The sequence below is a fragment of the Lithobates pipiens genome, unplaced genomic scaffold (genome assembly GCF_037356315.1).
Source record: "Lithobates pipiens isolate NorthernLeopardFrog02 unplaced genomic scaffold, aLitPip1_a1.2 Scaffold_13, whole genome shotgun sequence".
NCBI classification, from domain to species: Eukaryota; Metazoa; Chordata; class Amphibia; order Anura; family Ranidae; genus Lithobates; species Lithobates pipiens.
The window spans coordinates 421,263,935-421,277,400 of record NW_027507718.1 but is presented as its reverse complement, the minus strand read 5'-3'; the positions used below and the strand labels follow the sequence as shown (position 1 = coordinate 421,277,400).

At 39.2% G+C, this 13,466-nt stretch overlaps 1 protein-coding gene across 2 annotated transcripts in view; it reads left to right on the top strand.

Moving 5' to 3' along the window:
• The window catches only part of RHOH (ras homolog family member H), a 67,461-nt gene that overhangs the window by 34,956 nt on the left and 19,039 nt on the right, over nucleotides 1-13,466 (top strand). The window contains exon 1 of one of the 2 annotated variants that reach the window (XM_077477604.1): nucleotides 7,636-7,850. The exons of the other annotated variant lie outside the window; for it this stretch is intronic. The gene's annotated coding sequence lies outside the window, so the exon portion shown is untranslated. Of the gene's footprint in view, nucleotides 1-7,635; nucleotides 7,851-13,466 lie in introns of those variants that run through there. 2 annotated transcript variants of the gene reach the window in all.

Below are 13,466 nucleotides of genomic sequence, written 5' to 3'. Positions count from 1 at the left end.
CAGGTCTGTGAGAGCCAAAAAAATTCTTACTGGTTGGTAGGTGATCAAATACTTATGTCATGCAATAAAATGCTAATACATTTAAAAAAAAATCATACGATGTGATTTTCTGGATTGTTGTTTTAGATTCCGTCTCTCACAGTTGAAGAGTGCCTATGATAAAAATTACCGACCTCTACGTGTTTTTAAAGTGGTTCTGCACCTAAAAAAAAAATGTTAAAAGCCAGCAGCTACTAATATTGCAGCTGCTGACTTTTAATAAAATCACATTTACCTGTCCCAGGGTCCAGCGATGTCGGCAGCAGATGATGAGCTATCGCTCATCTCGTTGCTGCCCCCGCCGCCATCCTCTGTCAGGGAATCGGGAAGTGAAGCCTGGCGGCTTCACTGCCCGGTTCCCTACTGCGCATGCGCGAGTCGCGCTGCGCTTCCCTTCAGATCCCCCGCTGTGTCCTGGGAACTGTGTGTTTCTAAGAACACAACGGGGGGGGCAGGGCGTCTGCGGGGGTCTGCGGCAGTCTGCCCGGAAGTGGGTGCAGATACCTGGATTATCCAGGTAACTGCACCCCCCTCCCCCCTGAAAGGTGCCGATTGTGGCACCGGAGGGGGGAGGGATCAGATTAGCGGAACTTCCCCTTTAGGGTGAAGAGCCGCTTTAAGTAGGAAAACCTGCAAAATCGGCAGTGTATCAAATACTTGTTCTCCCCATAATTTATTCGGCAGAAAAACAGAAGTGGTACTACACCACTTGAAGACCAGGCCTTTTCTGGAACTTTTTGTTTACAAATTTAAATTTGTATTCTTTGCTAGAAAATTACTTAGAATCCCCAAACATTATATATATTTTTTTAGCAGGGACCCTAGAAAGTAAAATGGCAATCATTGCAATATTTTATAACACACAGTATTTGTGCAGTGATCTTTCAAATGCAATTATTTTGGTTAAAATACACTCACATTAATATAAAAAAAAAACACAATAGTTATCCCGATTTTTTTTTTGTATAATGTGAAAGATAATATAGTATCTACATTTTTTTCCTGGCACACTGGAAAGGTGTCCGGGAGATCAAACCCCTCACCTTCCTTTCCCATCCAGAAAATGTCACTCTTTACCTGATTGATCTTGGAGCCTGATGCTTCAGAGTAATGTGATGTCAGCGATGCACCACCTCTGCTTCATCGGTCCCAGTGGCACATTGTCCGCACAGGCAACAACCCTCAATGGCGGCTCACCCGGTAGCCCCACTGGTACTCTACACAACATGCCGCTCTCTAGCTTCCTGATGCAGGAGTCGATTGCAAACACATAGAGCAGGGGACTCAGGGGACAACCCTGATGCACTCCAGAGCCAAGATGGGGCACTATTCCTCCCACTCACACCAGTGATAAGGCACTATTCCTCTCACTCACACCAATGATAGGGCACTATTCCTCCCACTCACACCAATGATGTGGCACTATTTCTCCCACTGACACTGATAGGACACTATTCCTCCTACTGACACAAATGATGGGGCACTATTCCTCCCACTGACACCAATGATAAGACACTATTCCTCCCACTGACACCAATGATGGGGCACTATACCATCCACTGACACCAATGATGGGGCACTATTTCTCCCATTGGTACCAATGATGGGGCACTATTCCTCTGACTGACACTAGTGATGGGGCATTAATCCTCCCACTGACGCCAACAATGGAGTACTATTCCTCCCTCCAATACCAATGATGGAGCACTATACCTTTCTCCAATAGCAAAGATTGGATACTGTTCACTCCCACTAACACCAGGACATTTACTAGTCCCGCTAGCCACAGTCCAGCCCCCCCTAATGTTTGAAGAACAGTAAACTGGCCCTTTGTTTAGAACGTTTGAAGACCCTTGCATGGAACTTTGCACAATATGGCAGATGGCACCTCTCTAGGCCCCCTGAATTCTTCTTCTGAAGACCATTTATTTAAACAACAATCTTCCCATAACATTATCTGTGCGTTTAACATAATTTATGCATGTTATTTACCTGTGAATGTCTTCTATGTGTAAACTTCCAAAAACCTGACATCTTGGATGTGTTGTCAGCAGACCCAACAGACTCAAAGCTGTCACTCTATAGACACGCTATAGTATTTCTCTTCCCTCCTTCACCATAGCTACAAAAAAGGTTATTTAGGAAGATGGGGGGAGGGGCAGAGGAGCTGGATCAGCACAGAGATTTCCAAAAGCTGAGAGGGCTATGATGTGCAAAGAGGGAGGGGCTGTGCCAGGGAATTGACTAATCACTACATAAATTAAAAATGATTAATATAAAAAAAAACACTGAAAGTAAGTATTTAAAATTCTTGATTTTTCTATGCTTTTACCTTACCTGCATATTTTTCTACTCATTCATTCATAATCTTTTTATGTTATAGTTATATGAGTGTGCAAATAGAATACAAATAGAAATACATTAGAAATACAACATTTTTGAAGATATAAAGTGAGTCTTCACAAAATTATAGATACAGGGATTCTTTGCCCCGAAGCTAAAATATTAGATTTGGTAACAGGCTGGCATGTTGAATCATCCACTGGCAAACCTATACTGAGATAGTCATGTGGGCTGAAGACTGCATTTCTTGTATTTCATTTGGTACAGGTGCCCTAAATACTTCATCACCAACGTCATGCCTATAGCTATAGCCTGCCATGCAACTGCTTTGGGGCTCTGAAACACTGGGGAGCATAATTATATTTATATTGACGAAGCGCCCTCTTCTGGTTAGGTTGCTAGGTAAAGACCTTGTTGGGGACTTATAGGCAAGTGCCAGGTTGCTATATGGACTGCTGTGGTAGAGTCCTAGATATACTGACCATTCCCTGTTAATTGCAGAAAGCTGCTTTTTGTAAGATTAGAGAGAGAAGTTTGTCCTCCTACTGTTGTTGCTGATAGTTTTGGAGTATCATGTTCCCTAAACCCCCTCTCCTGTTAAAGTTCTTCAGCAATAAACTCTAAAAAGACATCCCCTAGGTTAAGCCTTCATTTTCGGCAGGCATGTGACTGAGATTGTGTGACTGGCAGCCTCTGTACTATTTGAGAGAACCTGTGAATATTCCCAGTGGCCCCTTCAGGGGTGTGGAGCGCTACAATAGTATTAGAGGACAAAGCACATGCTCCAAGGTGAAAATGGAGACTCTAGCCCTAGGCAGACTAGTAAGGCAATTGAGAGATTTTTACAAGGCAAATTAGGTAGGGAATAGGAGGATTTTCTCCAGGTAGACTAGGCAGGGAATAGGATGATTACCTACAGGCAGCTTAGGCAGAGACTAGGAGGATTCCCTACAGACAGCTAAGGCAGGGAATAGGAAGATTTCCCCATTCAGACTAAGCAGAGAATAGGAGGATTTCTTCAGGTAGAGTAAGCAGGGAATAGGAGGATTGCTCCAGGCAGACTAAAGCCTTGTACACACGATCGGTATTATGTGATAATAGGCTGTTGGCGGAAAAAATCTGACCGTTTGTTTGCTCCATCGGACAATTGTTGTCAAACTTTCCACGGACAAATGTTGGATGGCAGGCTTTAAAATTTTCCACGGACAAATGTCTGTTGTTGGATTTTCTGAGCGTGTGTACACAAGTCCGTCAGACAAAAGTCCAAAGTACAAACACGCATGCTCGTAAGAAAGGACGAGCCAGAAGCGGTCGGTCTTGTAAACTACCGTTCGTAATGGAGAATTCACATTCGTGGCACGGCAAATTATGAAATCTCGAAATGCAGCGCACATTCTCTTCTTCTTTAATGGGATAATAATGAAGCTGCTTTGCTGGTGATACTGATGGAGTTCTGCCAAACATGTTTTAAAAGACTTTTATTTTCTAATGATATCAAGAATAATATTATTATGCTTTTTTTTTTTTAGCAAGTTACCACAACACCATTATCCCATAGTTTTTAAGATCAAAGATACAACTATGTTGGTGTTCTTTGTCAATTTTACATTGTATTTTTTTGTATGTAACTGCCTACTCCCAAACTGCCATTTAAAGTAAAACACATAGCCAAGAATTATTCTACACAATTATTTTTATTGTGCGTAAAAAAAAAAAAAAACAAATAAAATTAGACATGCTATCTGCCAATAGAACTTAATCAAAAAGTGCATTCTATGCATCCAAAAATATAGAAAATATGCCAGATCAAATCATTATTCAACCAAAAAAATAAACTAAAAGCCTCATGTATGTGTCCTGCTTCTTAATATAGGGGGTTACCAATGCCAAGAGTTGGTGAAAGCAGGGGTTCATAATCCCGAGATAATTTCAAAAATCAAAGGCATATGACATAATTGGTCATAATTAATAAAGCAACCAATTTTTGGTCCAAGAAATCCTCCTCCTCCTGTTCTTGGACTGGACTTGGGTCAAAGCAATAACTCCAAGGCCAATAATAAATAACACATTATTTCCTCCAATTCCACAACATGTCTGGTTGACGAATGGCCATTCAGAAACGAACTGAAAAGTGTTAAATGAAAAGCGCAAATCAACACTCACCAAACTTCTACTAACACAAAATTAGCAGAAGGAGCCCAAAAGGTGGCGCTAAAAAGCTGAAAAACCACATAGTACATCACTATGTTCATTTTTGTTGGCCAACAATTCCTTGCCATTTGTATGCAAGACAAATGCCTTTGGACAAAGAGGTTTTGTCTGCAGAAAATCCGATCGTGTGTAAAAGGCTTAAGAAGGGAATAGGAGGATTTTTCCAGGTAGACCAGGCAGGGAATATGAGGATTTTTGCCCAAGTAGACTAGGCAAGAATTAGAAGATTCCCTCCCAGACAGCTTAGGCAGGGAATAGAAAGAGTTCCCCCGGCAGACTAAATGGGAGTATTTTCCCCAGGTAGACCACATAGAGAATAGGAGGATTTACCCAGGTAGACTAGGCAGGAAATTGGAGGATTACCCCAAGACAGTTTAGGTAGGGAATAAGAGGATTTCGCTCAGGCAGACTAAGCAGGGAATAGGACGATTTCTGCACATAGACTAAGCAGGAAATAGGAGGATTTCCCCATGTAGACTAGACAGAGAATAGGAGGATTTCACCAGGTAGACTAGAAAGGAAATAGGAGGTTTTTTCCAGGTAGACTAGAAAGTAAATAGAAGGATTTCTCCAGGTAGACTAGAAGTCAATAGGAGGATTTCCCCAGGTAGACTAGACAGGGAATAGGAGGATTTCCCCAGGTAGACTAGAAAGGGAATAGGAGGATTTATCAATGTAAACTAAACAGGAAATAGGGGGATTTCCCCCTGGTAGACTAGACTGGGAATTGGAGGATTTCCCAAAGACAGGCTAAGTAGGGAATAGGAGGTTTTTCCCAGGTAGACTAGAAAGGCAATAGGAGGATTTCTCCAGGTAGACTAGAAAGGCAATAGGAGGATTTCTCCAGGTAGACTAGACAGGGAATAGGAGTATGTCTGAAGGTAGACTAGGGAATAGGGTGATTTCCTTAGGTAGACTAGACAGGGAATAGGAGGATTTCCCCAAGTAGACTAGAAAGGGCATAGGAGGGTTTCTCCAGGTAGACTGGACAGGGAATAGGAGTATTTCTCAAGGTAGACTAGAAAGGGAATAGGAGGATTTCTCAAGGTAGACTAGACAGAGACTAGGAGGATTTCCCCCAGGCAGACTAAGCAGGGAATAGGAGGTTTTCTCCAGGTAGACTATAAAGGGAATAGGAGGATTTCACCAGATAGACTAAGCAGGAAATACTGTAGGAGGATTTCCCCCAGGCAGACTAAACAGGGAATAGGAGTTTGTTCCCCAGGGGGACTAGACAGGGCATATAAGGATTTCTCCAGGTAGAGTAGACAGGGAATAGGAGGATTTCCCCCAGGCAGACTAGGCAGAAATTAGGAGGAGGATTTCTACAGCAGACTAAACAGGGAATACAAGGATTTCATTGCAATAGAGATAATGTTCAATAGATCTGAGGCCAGCGGTGATGTGGAGTTTGATATAACTGAATTTATCCTTAAAACTAAAAAATGTTTTCTCAAACCTCATCAACTGTCAAGTTCTGCATCTGTTCATCTAACTTAGTATGTGTTTACTGAAAATAATTGCTGTTTACTGCCAAAATGAAATTTCCCTGATTATATTTAAAGATCAGTAGCTATGCAGGTGCCATAACAGATGGCAGCCTCACAGTCATAATGTAAATTTATATATAATGATTACAGGAAGATCTTGTGTTTACCAATAAATATTACTTTATTTAAATGAATTACTGTCTTGCATCCACTATAACAAATTTGCCGCAGACTAAAAAAGGTTGAAAAGTACAGAGACAAACTCGTACTCCCACCCACATTACAATACATTTATCTATCTGTTCTGAATCCAATTGTTTGAAGATTGCAGTGTGAGTGGTGGTGGTTTTGATCAGATGCCTTAAGAATATGCAGTTGGATTAAATGGAATATCCAATACATAAGGTTTAAAAACTCTAGATCTGGAAACATAGGGGTTGATTTTACTAAAGGCAAATGGACTGTTCAATTTTCCCTCTGCAAGTGCAGTTGCTCCAAAGCTTAGTAAATGAGGCAAGGCTTCACTTTGCAAAGAGCACCCAATCACATTCAAGGAAAATTTGCAAAGTGCATACACTTTTTGCTTTAGTAACTTAACCCCATAGTATCCAAAGCTATTTTCTGTGTTAGCTGGCAGGTTAATGGATTTTTTTTTGCTTATAGAAAACAAAATGTGTGTGACTGTCATTCAATAAGTGTGGATAATAGATTACAAGAACATTGCATGATTTTTTAGACTAAAAATGGCTTTGTGCTCATGTCAATTTCAGTTCAGTGTCCGGAGCCATGCAAGAATTTTTATTTCAGAAAACTGGACAGCTCTTTACCAGCCTTACAAAAAACAGAGGTTCAGAACCTTCAAAAAGAAATGGCACTGCACTGCACCGCACCGTAATATGTAGTAAAAATATATTTCTTTTACTACATGTTATCATTTTGATGGGCACTTAAAAAAAGGCAGAAATTTACACCTCCTTTTTCATATTTATTATTAATAATATTTATCATTTTTAAATGAATAACATAGGACCGTCTAGTCCATCTATTTAACCATGCATTTATATCTAAAATACAATTAACAACTAAAATTGTTATGCTTTAAATAAATTACGTGCACAGATTTCGGTGGAGACTAATATGTAGTTTGCGTTATTTTCACCTATATGTAATATGCACTATATTTAAAGAACTTTGTGTAGCCTTCCTGGGGGATTTAGCTTTTATTAATTATTATTTTTAGCAGTAATGATAAAAACTGTAATTCAAACAAATCCTCAGTTTAAATAAAAAAATTTAAAACAAAAAACTATACCCCACTGTAAACCTAAATCTACACAAATTGTTCTAACTCTGTGGTCCTAGTTGAACAACAGTCTTTCTTTCCTACTGTCTAAAAATTCGAAAAATGTTTATTGTTAGATTTTAACTTATATATGGTACAATGTATCTTTCCTAGTGCAATGATGGTTGTTAAAAAAAAAAGAAAAAAAAAAATATATATACTCTTATTGAACGAAAAATAATTGACACATGCAAATGCTGAGTTGTGTGCTGTAGTTTGGGTTGAGCTTGTTCTTTCTTAAGGCAAATATCTTTGGTTAGTTGTGTCATGACACAACTAACCACTGTCACTGTCTCACAAGTGACACTGTCTTATTGGGTGAATGTTAGGTGGATCTTTCTGTTGTTCCTTTTAAGTTCTGGTTGTTAAAGACATTGCTTGGTATTGCTGGATACAGAGAGAGAAAGCTGTCACTGTGTATGGTGGTAAGTGCTGAATTCTGTTTACTGAACATGTAGTAATATTTTTTCTTCCTTATAAACAGATTTACTTATTTTTACCCCAGTAAACATTGCAATGACTGCTTCCAACATTCTATAACCAACATCAATCAGATTTTAGATTTATGGGGCGATATTAATGAAAGGATTGTCGCAGGTAACGCCATGTTGGACGGAGATATTGTAGCTTAGTTAAACCAAGTGATGAGATGTAATATGCAACAACCTCTACATTACCCATCAATCCACCCGCGATACTTTGGGATTGTTTCTGATCGTCTGTTCCCAGGAGAAGGCCATAGTTATGATACAGAGCTGTCTGAATATGTCCAGTTCTAATACCACATACACTGCTGGAAAGCTTTTTGTGTTAATCTCTGTTCAAAGAAGTTTGTGGAAATGTAGTTGATAAATGAGAGAAACAGATAACTAAGATTAACAATTTATAAATACTTGATTGACTAGACTAGCGATTTTCATTTTATTCCGCAACCCATCATATTAAAAGATAGAAGATTGCTACCTTAGATTTTGTACCATGAAATGCATTGTATCCAGTGCTACCAGGCAATAAATTGTTGTATCTATAGTTATTGGATATGTGGCTTTGACTTTTTTACACATTTTTGCAGATATAGGGTTTTTTTTTTTTTCATTGAAGAAATGTAAATTAGCTCAAAAACTGGAACTGTTGCAGCTAATCAGAATTCTTTTATTTTCTCTGTAAAAAAAACAAACTTTTGACAATATATTTTCTTGATAGATCTTTTTGTTCCCAATATATCAGTGTTGAGTAAGATAATGACTGTGTGAAGAGCCAGGCACCTGTATTTTAAAAAGCTCCTTTTCCTAAATGCAGTAGTCAAAACAACCAATCAGAACTCTGCTGAATTTGGATTAGGTGTGATGGGCTACTACTGTTAAAAAAAAAAAAACTATTCACTGAATAAGACTGAATTCTTTATTTTAGTAGGCGAGGCTTTGGCGAATATACAGCATACATGATGTGCATGCGGCGGTGCTGTTTTAAAAACGATGGCTACGTTTCTATTTGTCTCTGTAACAATAAAGAGTGACAAATCTGCCCATTACAGATCCACTGGACCTGGAATAGTGTTTATTGGGAGACATTTGTCTACAGCCACATTTCTGTGAATGGACAAAAGATATTTATCAGCATGCTAAAAATTCTCTGTTAACCCATTATTTGGCTTTTAACATGTATATGTTTTGATTATAACAAGTGATGCTTGAATTGGTTGTAGCTCGTGGGGGTTTCAAAGCTCTCTGAGGTTGCAGGAAATGAAAAAGTCCTGTTTTTAAAAAGGGCTTTAAATTAAAAAAAAATATGTTGCTCTTTGCTTACCTAATAAAATCTTTCTAATTAGACTTTTATTTTTTAAGTCTCAGTGTTTCTGTAGAATATGGGGCTTGAAATTCTTCACAGTCATGAAAAGTGTCCTACGTTTGTGACTATACGTACATTTTGGCCTGGTTCACACCTATGCATTTTCTGTGTTTTTTGCATTTAGTAGAAATGCAATACAGTTAATTTAACATGGATTCCTATAGGACACTGTCACATTTATGCTTTTTTCAGCCGCTGCGTTTTTGGAAAGGGTCGGGGACTTTTTTTTTTTTAACGCTAAACTGTACTTTTTTTTGCTTTTTTGGTTCAATAAACGACAATAGAGAAGCTGCAGAAAAGCATGTAGTGTGTTTTTGCTGTGATTTTACTGTGATTTTGCCGCGATTTGCGTTTTCCATTTTCTAATCTGCGCCACAACAAATTGGCCCAAAAAAAAAAAAAGCATAAAGGCAAATCGCGGCAAAAGTGCAGTAAAACTTAGTGTGTAAAAACGCTAAATGCACAGCAAAAAGCCCTGCATAAACAAATCAAAAGCAAACTGCATAGGTGTAAACCGGGCCTTAAGGTACATGTAAACGAAAACTGAAGGATGTTTAGTACTGTGTATCATAAACAATTGCCTGTTTTACAATATGAAACATACGAGATAGATTTTCACTCACAAGAAGACAGACAATCAACAAGTGGTCAGGGGCTGGTTTTATTTCAGCGCAGTGCTACTTTACAGCAGCAGAGGTGGAAATTCATAAATCAAGCTTTTATTTTATAAATCTGTCAAATTAATTATATTTAGCATTGCCCTGTGGCAGAAAGTTTGCTACCATTTTCAACTTTATCTCATCCTTTGCAGACTCCTTTCAGCCACTTCCTATCTACCTGCACTACTGCAATGGCTGCATGCAATTATTCAGGACGGATTTTCTGATGTTGACAACAATGGACCGTGCCTGAGTAACGTTTGTTGAAATGGTTACTTGTAGTCTCCATCGAAAACCTGTGTGATAGAACAGTTGGGAGAACAGCTGTCACCATGTAACAGGAAGCTTCTGAAATGAAGTCTTAAAGCAGAATTAAACTCTGCCTGAATTTTATTTTTTTTAAATAGCTCCCGGGAGCTTTATGCCATCATGTGGTAGTATGCCCAGCATAGTAGTACATTATGGGCAGACTTGTATGTGTTTGTTTGGCCCGGGTCTGGTCATCTCCACCTGTAACCAATTAATGAGCTGATTTTTTAAGTAAATTTTGCCCTTCATACCTGTGTCCCTTAAACATTCTTGTTTTTAATGTCATATTTTTATGCTTTTGATGAAGGTCTAAGGCCAAAACGCGTCAGAATTTTTGGATGATGTTATTGCTGTAATGTCTAAATAAATATTTTCTATGGAGACGATGTCGAGTTGCCGGCCTGTACTTTCTACAGATCTATTATGGCAGACTTACCTGCCAAATGACCCCCCATGTTTGCATTCTCGGCTGCCATGTCCTTCCATCTTCTCCCGGTCTTCCTGGGTTTAACATTTCTGGATGCTTGACTGACCAGGAGTCACATAATTTCAGCACAGAATGGTAAATATATGAAGAGCTGTTTACAGCACTTATGACAGAAGAGACCATTAGGATCTCTTAGGTCATAAAAATCTTACCTGAAGTGTTTTTTCTTTTTTTTTTTTAAGGCCTCTTTGATATGCCTCATATGAAGGCCATGATTACTCACATAGGGGTGCACAGATGTTCCATGCATCCCCACGCAGGCAGTCCCATCGCTGTCAATTGGGATGCAGCGGCTGCACAGACACAGCCGCTGTTCCCTGTGTGACATCCATACAGCAGCAAAGGGACAGCCTGCATGGGTATGCACTGTGCATCCCGGAGCAGGTAAACACTCCCCTCCATGGGCTTGTGGTTATGTGCGCCCCGTGTAAAGAAGGTCTAATACGGCTTTAACGAAAGTATTACTAGGTATTCATTTATTGAAAGCTGCAGAATTAAAGATATTGAAATTGAAGTTTGAAAATTTCATTAACATGTTAAGGCTAATTTGAAATTTTAGGAATTGTGATGAGTGTATGCCTGTTAGGTGTTATATGGAGCATGCATAATTGTTATGCATATTATTATTATTATTCTTTTTATTATTATTATTATTATTATGTTTTTTTTTTTTTTTTTTGCTAGTCTACTAGCTTTCTTTACACTAAATTTTATCATGTAAAACATCCATAGACCAGAAAAAATAGGAAGAATTTTTTTATTTTCATGTATTAAAGGGAGTGAAGCTGAATTTAATTTTGCCACACCAGAAAGTTAGCACTTATGGGCTTAGCTGTCTATAAAAAATACACATATGTCTTCTATACATTACATTTTTGTCCTATTTTTCCTTAAGTGATACAATTTTGCAGAATTTTTGGTGGTGGAGGGCGCACATTGTTTGTAGAAAGCCGAGAGCTGGGCACTTAGACTGTAACATGGGACAAAAGCCAGAACAGTATTACAGGTTGATTTACTAAATTCATAAGCATTGATACTGGCCACTCTCAAGCAATTTTCTAGCAATCTCAGCCACTTTCAATCTGCTTTCAATAGCAAAAAATAACTGAATGGCTACTGACAAACTACCTAAAATAATTTTTTGCAATCAAAAACTGGTTGAAATTGCTGTGAAAATGCCTGTGTTCTTCTATGCACAAGAGATGACTCATTTCATTGCATGTTGTCCTGGTCAAACCACACTTTTAGGCTTAACATTTTCACTTCTCCATGATAATGTTTTTAACAGCAAAATGCTTCCTAAATCTATATTTGTCAGACTATAAGCATTTCTGATTAATTCTGTACAAGGGGAACTTCAGGCAACTAATACAAAGTTAAAATAAAATATACAGTCTTACAAGTGAGTATACCCCTCATTATATCTTTGTGATAACACTGAAGAAATGATACTTTGCTACAATGTAAAGTAGTGAGTGTACAGCTTGTATAACAGTGTAAATTAGCTGTCCCCTCAAAATAACTCAACACAGCCATTAATGTTTCTACCGCTTGGCAACAAAAGCGAGTACACCACTAAGTGAAAATGTCCAAATTGGGCACAATTAGCCATTTTCCCTACCTGGTGTCATGTGACTCGTTAGTGTTACAAGGTCTCAGGTGTGAATGGGGAGCAGGTGTGTTAAATTTGGTGTTATCGCTCTCAGTCTCTCTCATACTGGTCACTAAAAGTTCAACATGGCACCTCATGGCAAAGAACTCTCTGAGGATATGGAAAAATGAATTGTTGCTCTACATAAAGATGGCCTAGGCTATAATAATATTGCCAAGACCCTGAAACTGAGCTGCAACACGGTGGCCAAGATCATACAACAGTTTAACAGGACAGGCTCCACTTAGAACAGGCCTCACCATGGTCGACCAAAGAAGTTGAGTGCATGTGCTCAGTGTCATATACAGAGGTTGTCTTTGGGAAATAGACGTCTGAGTGCTGCCAGAATTGCGGCTGATGTTTGCAAAATTGCAATGATGAACAGATGACGCATTTCACACAAAAAAGTGCTTGTTGTGAACAAGCACTTTTTTTCCGTGTAAAACGCATCAACTGATCATCGTTGCAATTTTTTCTGACTCATGACAATAAAGAAAATTCTACAGCATTCTTTGGATTCAAGTGTGTGATCAGTCTTTTTTTCTCTTCTTGATATTGCCTATGGTGATAAGCCGGGATCAGCACCTTGGATCAGGTGTGTCCATTTTTTGCTTGAAGCGGTGTGTGCACCCTTATTTTGTTTCATGGTGGTGGGAGTGTCATGTTCTGGGGCTGCATGAGTGCTGCCGGCACTGGGGAGCTACAGTTCATTGAGGGAACCATGAATGCCAACATACACTTTGACATTCTGAACCAGAACATAATATCCTCCCTTCGGAGACTGGCCCACAGGGCAGTATTCCAACATAACAACGACCCCAAACACACCTCCAAGACGACCGCTGCCTTGCTAAAGAAGCTGAGGGTAAAGGTGATAAACTGGCCAAGCATGTCTCCAGACATAGCATCTGTGGGGCATCCTCAAACAGAAATTGGAGGAGCACAAGTTCTCTAAAATCCACTAGCTTCTAGGTGTTGTCATGGAGGAGTGAAATAGGACTCCAGTGGCAACCTGTTAAGCTCTGGTGAACTCCATGCCCAAGAGGGTGAAGGCAGTGCTGGAAAATAATGGTGGCCACAGAAAATA